The sequence below is a fragment of the Acomys minous genome, assembly GCF_964271855.1.
Source record: "Acomys minous genome assembly, chromosome: 1".
NCBI classification, from domain to species: Eukaryota; Metazoa; Chordata; class Mammalia; order Rodentia; family Muridae; genus Acomys; species Acomys minous.
The window spans coordinates 14,409,237-14,417,897 of NC_140483.1; positions in this window are offsets into that span (position 1 = coordinate 14,409,237).

Here is an 8,661-nt window from a genome sequence, read left to right on the forward strand (position 1 = left end):
CCTGCACAAATGTTTATCTAGCATGCTTGTGCAGTGCTTGTGGAGGCCAAAGGTGTTCTTGTCTCTCCCGGAACTGGAGTTACAGACAGTTGTGAACTGCCATTCGGCACTAGGAGTCGAACCGAGGTCTCTGAAAGAACATCCTATACTTTTTAACCTCTGAGCCATCTCTCCACACACTCTCCCTTGTAATAGGTTTGTTTAAAAAGCTTATGAACAGTTGCGTTTACTTAGAAGGATTCGGAATGTCCACAAGACATCTGCAACTGTCCCACTACAAAGAAATTGAGCGGAGCAGATGCTTCATTTGTTATTTGTTATGGACGGCGATGGTGATGGTTTATTCCTCTTCAGCTGTCTGCAGAAATGCAGGACCTGTCACAACAGACCCTTCAAGGCATTGTTCCCTTCACCTCCTCATCATGATGGACCAAGAGTGAGGAAAATAAGCCCTCTCTCTCTAGAACCTGCTGCTGTGACATCACTGTATCCTAGCAATGAGGAAGGGAACCAAGAGTTAGTTTTATATGTTTTTTTTTCTAAATTACGTATATTCCAAATTATAAATATGTACACACAAACACACACTGATATTTTGGGGATAGAGTCTCACACAGCCCAGACTTACCTCAGCACTGCTGTCAGCCAAGGTTGGCCTTGAATCCCTGATCCTTCTTGTCTCTTCCATCCAAGTACTAGGATTACAGTTGTATGGTGTGTGGTACATGCCTTTAATCCCAGCACTCGGGAGGTAGAGGCAGGTGGATCTCTCTGAGTTCGAGGCCAGCCTGGTCTACAAAGCCAGTCCAAAACAGCCAAGGCTATACAGAGAAACACTGTCTAAAAGATCTATAATAATAATAATAATAATAATAATAATAATAATAATAATAATAATAATAGAAAGGAAAATTTCCAAGGTCTTTTTGGTTTATATTTAATTATATATGTGTGTGTGATTATGTAGATATTTACCATGTATGTGCTGGGGCCCTTAGAAGCTTACAGAGTGTACTAGAACTTCTGAAACTGAAGTCGCAGATAGTTGTGAGTTACCCAGCGTGGGTCCTGGGAGCCAACACTCCTCTTATCTGCTAAGCCATTTCTCTAGCCCTCTATTACTATTTTTAAAAATATACTTTTGGATTGCCAATAAGATTAAATATATATTCTTTTTCTTTCTCTTTTCTTTTCATTCATTCATTCATTCATTCATTCATTGAGCTGGTGTCTCACTCTGCTGCCCAGACTGGCCTCAACTCCTGGTTGAATGATTCTCTTGCCTTGCCACATGAGTAGCTGGGACAACAGGTGGATACCTCTGTACCCAGCAATACTGAATATCTTGTTTACATCACTGGTCTTTTCAGCTTCCTCTGTGGATTTCCTGTACTACTGTTGCCCATTATGAAAAAAGTCCCCATGCTATTTATATTTTAAATTTTATAGTTTGGAAAAAGATTCATTATTTTATTCTTGCCTGCATGTATGTATACAATGTGCATGCCTGAAGAGGCCAGAAAAGGGTGTTGGATCCCCTGAAACTGGAGTTATAGACAGTGTTAGCCTCTGTGGTGGTACTGGGAACCGAATCTGAGTTCTCTACACAAGAAGTCATTAACGGGCCGGGTACCACTGGTCACACACGCCTGTAATCCCAGCATTCTGGGAGGCAGAGGCAGGCAGATCTCTGTGAGTTTGAGGCCAGCCTGGTCTACAAAGTGAGTTCAGGACAGCCAAGGCTACACAAAGAAACCCTGTCTCAAAACCTCCCCCCATCCCCAAACAAAAGGAAATCACCAAGAACCGTTAACCTCTGAGCTGCATCGCCAGCCTCCAGTTTTGTGGATTCTTCTCTTTCTTTTAATGATGTAGACTTGTCTTACTTATTTATCTTGTTTGCTCTTAACTTCTGAATGTTCATTTGTTTGTTTTTGTTTCTTTTTTTTTTTTTTTTTTTTTGAGACAGGGTTTCTCTGTGTAGCCTTGGCTAACCTGGACTCTTTGTAGACTCACAGGGATCCACTTGCCTCTGCCTCCCAAGTGCTGGGATTAACCAACACCCGGCACTTCTGAATGTTCTTTGCTATCGTTTGTGTTGTGAGGGTGAAATTGGAGACAAAAAGCTCTATGAGGAAGGAAGAGAACAGTGAACAAGGAAGGCTGGGCTAGTGGATCAGAGCGGCCCTGTGGCTGGTGGGGGGGCTGGGGGGGGAAGGGTGGGCAGCATGTGCTGTTTCCCTGGCACCACACACATTGCCTTCTGTGCTCCTCCTTTTTCTCCTGATGTCAGTCAAGAATTGTTTTGTTGTTTTTATTTTTTTCTTGCATTGCTGGGGATGGAGGCCAGACTTTCCTATGGACTAGGCATATCTTCCTGCTGAGGTGTCCCAGCGCAACAACCTTATTTCTTAATTTTTTTTACAAGTATTTATTTATTTTTGGAGAGAGATAGAGGGGGTGGGGAGAGAGCGTGAGCATGCCATGGTGTGTGCACCCGGGTTAGAGGGCAATATGTGGGAGTTGGTTTACTCCTCCCATCATGTGGGTCCTGGGGATTGAACTCAGATCATCAAGCTTGCCTATCAGTGCCTAAACTTGTTAGAGCCGAGCTGTATCATCGTGAGTCATACAGGTACATAATAAGTATATTCTTAGCCCTTAGTCTAGTACTGGGCATATGGTAGCAATTCATTGAAAAATTACTGAATGAACAAATGATGCATATGTAACTATGTACAAAGAAGGTGACTTTTTCCCCCCTCAGGACTGATCCCCAAGGGCATGATGAAGGGACCACTGTGTGGTGTCATGGTTAGCTAGTTAATCCTGGACATCCTGGGCAGGAGGAGGAGCCCTGCCCTGTTCCAAGCGCTCTACCCACGTGGACCAGCATCTGCTGAGCACATTTCTCACAGAGCAAAATACCCAGTTATTTTAAAACACGAGGCCAACATCATGAAATTGACAATTACCTTTGAAAATCATGTTCTTTTCCAAGCCTACACAGTTGTCCTGGCCGCTGGTTTTCTACCAGAGTGGAGCTTGGTTGTGTGGGCACAGCCATCCCCGGGAGAAGTAACTGCGGCCCACAGCCCAGCGAAGGCTGACTGCTGTGGGGACCTAGCGGGTCACAGTGAGTCCTTCCTTGGTGTGACAACTAGGGGAGGTGCGCATCTTCAGCAACCAGCATGGATCTTATAAAAATAAGAACCTTTTGGGTTTATTTTGGTTTGTTTTTGTTTGAAAAACACACACACAGGAGGAGAGGAGAGAAAACTGCAGGTAGAAATAACTGCTAGTTAATTCTGTTTATCCGAGGCAGGTGGGAAGGAAACTGCCCCAATCCAAGAGGGAAGTAGTTTCAGCAAACCAAGGTTACACTGCAGTGCAGCTGGGAGCCCCTGTGTTTATGAAGCTGCGTTCCTTTGTTAATGGTTACGTAAGCCTAATCAGAGTGTACATTTCTTAACTGTGTTCACACATAGGCACTTTTCAATCGCTCTGATTTATTTTTCAATAACACTTCCTTAAAAAAAAAAGCTTCAAAATTCTGTCATTCTCCGTTCTATATAATTTCCAAGGGCAGAAAATTTCAGCTAGAACTAAGTAAACACATGTAATTTCACGTTTTAAGATTTGAGTTTTTAAATTACAGTTGAACCTTATTGCAGCATGATTTGACATACTGAGAAGTGACTGAGTCAGATCTTGTTCCCTGGAAGACGATTACACGCAGCGAAAATCTCCAGGATTTTAAACCGGGGAGGAACTGTGGAGGCGTGGGGGTGGCGTGAGGTCTAGAAGCCAGAGGTTGCTGCGGGTCTGAAGGTCTCACAGCTTAGCAGATCCTGGGGTGAGCGCGGAGCAGCCTGCGCGGAGCAGCCTCCGTGGGGATATGATTCTTTCATGAGCTGTGGCCAGTGTTGTGAAAGGTACATTCGACAGCACTTAGGGGAGGTGGTAGGCTGGCGTGTAAGACATCAGTAGTGAGCCGCAAGCCCTGAAATTACCCATGCTAGGGAAGCTGGGTCAACTCAAAGCAGGCTTGGTTATCGTGACTGTTCCACAGATGGTGCCTGGGCCACAGCACCCCTCTCCAGAGTCAGGAGAGGGCAATATTTGGGGAACTTGACCCATAAGGACCTTTGTACAAATCTGACTGGTCAATTATAGTTAAGAACTCAAGGCAGGGGGCTGGGTGTTGTTGGAGCACGCCTTAATCCCAGCACTAGGGAGGCAGAGGCAGGCCGATCGCTGTGAGTTCGAGGCCAGCCTGGTCTACAAAGCGAGTCCAGAATAACCAGGACCGTTACACAGAGAACCCCTGCCTAAAAAAAAAAAAAAAAAAAAAAAAAAAAAAAAAAAAAAGGCCGAGGCAAGCAAATCTCTGTCTTGACTCGCTCACTTACCCGCTCCCCCCCCCCCCCAAAGCACTCAAGACAGGAGCTTGACACCTGCCACAGCCCAGCCTAAACTGTGGGGTTTTCTTCCACTGTGTTAGATCCTGTTTTATAATAATCTCCTCATGTATCTGGCTTTTCCATTGTCTTAGTCTGCTGAGGCTCCTATTACAAAGTCTCAGCGATTGGCTGGCTTGTAAGCAACAGCAGTTTGTGTTTCACAGTCTATAAGCCAGGAAGTCCAAGACGAGGGTACTAGTAGTGGTGGCATCTGCTTCTTCACAATGGATGTATTTTATTGTAATTGCTCATGGCAGGAGGGATGAGGAAATCTGTAGGAGAAAGAAACATGTTTTTGTGTTGATCCCAAGTGTGGGATGGGGAACAGACAAGTGAGAGAGCAGGATGTTTATCCCCTTAGAAATTGAACCACTTCGTGGGGGAGCTTAGATGTTGCCAGCTGAAAGCATCCTAGTAGAGACTTTGAGAGGATATATATATATCCAAAACAAGAGAGAGAGAGGCTTCTAGAGAGAACTCCAGGGAAGACTTCATGGCTTTGGGCTCCGGCTGAGGCTCTGGGCCTCAGCTGCTGTTCCAGGTTCCAGCAGTCACCTTGGTTGAATTTCCTGACGTGCTGCTGACTTTGCTAGGAGAGTTGTTCCTAGGAATTGATATCCTTAAGGTTTCATTAATTGTGTTCTTTAACATCCTTTTCCTATTGTTTGGGTTAGCCGGGTTGTAAGTAAGGTATGATATGTTAGCGAGTTTATAATAAAATATACTTGTTAAAAAAATTGAGCCTACAGAAATCTCTGGTACTTTGTGTGTGTGTGTGTGTGTGTGTGTGTGTGTGTGTGTGTGTATACACATATATGCGGTATATGCACACATGTATATGGAGACTCTATCACTCACATTTTTTTTTTTTGTTTTGTTTTTGGTTTTTCAAGACAGGGTTTCTCTGTGTAGTCTTGGCTGTCCTAGACTCATTTTGTAGACCAGGCTGGTCTTGAACTCAGAACCATTCACTGACGGAGACCAGCTCTGCGAACGTCTTGAGTACAGGCGGACTACTGCTCTGATGGCAAGTAGCCTTGAACAGGCAGACTACTGCTCTGGTGGCAAATAGCAATGGTTTATTTCTTAAGTACAGCTTTTATACTATTCTAAAGTAGCATATTCTGGCTTGGCGCGTAACATTAGTTATTCATTAATATTACCAATAACAAACTTGGTTCTCATACCTATTAGACTAAACACGTTCTGGGAATCAGTCAAGGGAGAAAATTTCACGAACAAGAAAGAAGATAACTATAAGCCTTCCCTCACCTTGAACCAACAACTGTTTGACTTTATCAAGAAGTTCACAAGGAGTTACTGCCAAGACCTCTGGGAGCAGAGCCAGAGCCACCCAACCCTTCCAGGAAGGGCAGCCCCTGAGCTCTTCCCCAAAATCCTTAGTTAACCCTTTCAGGCGGATACTAAGTAGCAGTTCTCCTCAATTCACCTGCATGAACCCGGCCACCTTGTTCCTTTGAAACACTGTTTCTCACTACGTCTGGAGCTAGGCTAGCAGCCAGCAAGCCCCATGCCCTTTTTCTCTGCTTCTGCTCCCGCCACCCCTCCAGGGGTGCTGGGGATTTGAACTCAGGGCTTCCAATTTACACAGCAACTGTTCTTACCAACTGAGCCATCCCCGCAGGGGTGCAGAGGAATTATAATCAAGCAACATGGCTACTCTTGCTGGAATACAAACACACCTTTAATCCTAGGAGACAGAGGCAAGCAGATCCAAATTCAAGGCCAGTCTGGTATAGAGCAGGTTTCAGGTAAAAACAAAAACAAAAACAAAAAACTGAGGTCCAGGTGTGGTGGTTCAGGCCTTTAACCCCAGCACTCAGGAGACAGAGGCATGGGGATCTCGGAGTTCTGTTCACACAATTGGGTTGAGTCAGTGAATTGAGAGACAATGCAGTGGGATTGAGTTCATGGCAGTTCAGTTTGTGGAATTCAGAGGCAGCTTTATCAGCAGAGTTTTCCAGGGATGGGTTGAGGAGAGAACGAACCAGAGAAGGAGAAGGAGCCAGAAACTTCCATAGTATGAGGCCAAGCAGAGCAATTCAGGAGGAGCCAGATTGAATCAGGCCACTTGGAGAGTTTGAACCAGAACAGCAGAGAGGGAAGCAAGATTTGAATTAGTCACCTTGGAGAGGAGTTAGAGCCAGACAGCTGAGTTAAACCAGCCACCCGAGCTCAGAAAGAACTAGAAAGGGTGAGTTTGTTCAGCAGTAAAGTCTCAGAGGCTGAAAACATTCCAGGCCTAGAATTAGATGGTCTGGAGGCTGGAAGCTTCCAGGACTAGGCCTAGCTTAGCAGATGGAGGCAGTAAGCCTCAGAGATGACAATTACAACTGAGAAATAAGTTATTTTTACACTGAGGCCTCCCAATAAGGGCACCAGTCACCTCTGAAAGGCCTCACATTCAAATACCTTCAGAGTTAAGAATTCGGTAAGTGGGACCCGAGAGCTGGCTCGATGCTCAAGAGCTCCTGTTGCTCTTCCAGAGGTCCCACGTTCAGTTCCTAGGGGGCTCACAACAGCCCTGTAAGTCCAGCTGTGGGGCATCCAACACTTTCTTTAGGTATCTGTGGATACCGCTTACACACGTGCACACATTTGTACGCGTAAATAATAATAAAAAGTTGAGCAAGTAAATTTGTATGGGCCATAGACATTTAGCTTATTGAACTAGCTAACCTGCAACAAAGGTTGTCTGTCTCATTCTTCAGCACAGTGTTTGCAACTACGTGAGCGAGCAATGGCAGGGGCCCCATACAGGGACAACTCCACAGTGGCACAGCATGGATTTTGCAAGTGCGTTCTAGGAAAACTTACAGTTGGGCAATGGGATGATAAGAGTACTGGAAAGCTGAGTAACAGCCTGGAACCAGCATCCAGGGCACAGATGAATGGCTGTTGGAGGTAAGGCAGCCTTTGCCCTCTTCTATACCTGGCTTCTGAAGCGGGCTGTACATGACTTTTGACACACTGATCTCAAACTCACAGCAATCCTCCTGCCTCTGCCTCCCAAGTGCTGGGATTAAAGGCATGCACCACCACTGCCCCGGCCTGACACACTGATCTTATGATGAAGTCAAGCCCAAATGCTCCCCTTAGGAAGATTGACTTGGAAATCCAGAGATTTCTGTAGCCTGGAAATAAATTGTCCTATTGTCCACTAGATGGTGTCCGATATACACCCACAGTCTCGTCTCGCGCTGCTCTGGAAAAGCACAGGGGATCCTGACTGACATTGATGAAGGAGACCTGTGTGGTGTGATACACCTGGTTTGGTTGTGTTCTGGTAGCTGGAGAAGAAGGGCTGCCAGTGGCGGTGTCCTAGGGGAGAGGTGACAGATCTGGGCCTGGGCAAGGACTGGGCAGTGGAGAGAGAGGTGAAGGTGGACTTAGGGGTCAGAGGGACAGGGCCTGAGGGCCAGGTTGCTCACAGCATTCTTTGAACTTGGTTGTTTCAATCTTTCTGTTTCTCTTCTTTTTCCTCCACAGGTTGTAAGGGTCAGGAGCGCAGAGATGTGGTTTCATTCATGCAGATGCTTTTCAGGACCACACAGTGTAGATACGCTGTAGATTTATGATGCTAATGAATGGCAGTTCAGTGGTTAGATGCTCATTACTTTGTCTGGATTTGGAATCACCGAGGGAACATCCTGGGTGTGTCTCCCAGGGCTCTTCCACAGAGCTTTAGTCAAGGAGGGAAGACCCACTCTGAAGTGAGCACCATCACCCCATGACCAGGGTCCCAGACTGAATAAAATGGAACAAGCGAGCTAAGCAGCGGCACCAATGTCCCTCTACTTCCGGTTGTAGATGCTGTGTGCCCAGCCGCCTCTCCACCACCATGCCTCCTTGTAGTGATGGTCTGTGTCCCCTTAAACCACAGGCAAGAATGACCCCTTCTGTCCTTAAGCTGCCTTTGTTGGATGTTTCGTATTACAATGAGAAAAGGAACAAACACAAACTCTTATGTATTGAGTGCTCCTGTGGGACTTTTAAACTACTTGGGTTTGGGTCTGTCAATTTCTTTACTTATTCTCAAATACTTAAATTGAGGTTTTTGTCCAGGTCAATATTCCTGGGACAGATGTATATCAGCCAGGCTACTTTGAAAACTCCTCTCGACAGGAGTGGTGGCACACGCCTTTAATCCCAGCATTTGAGAGACAGAGGCAGGTGG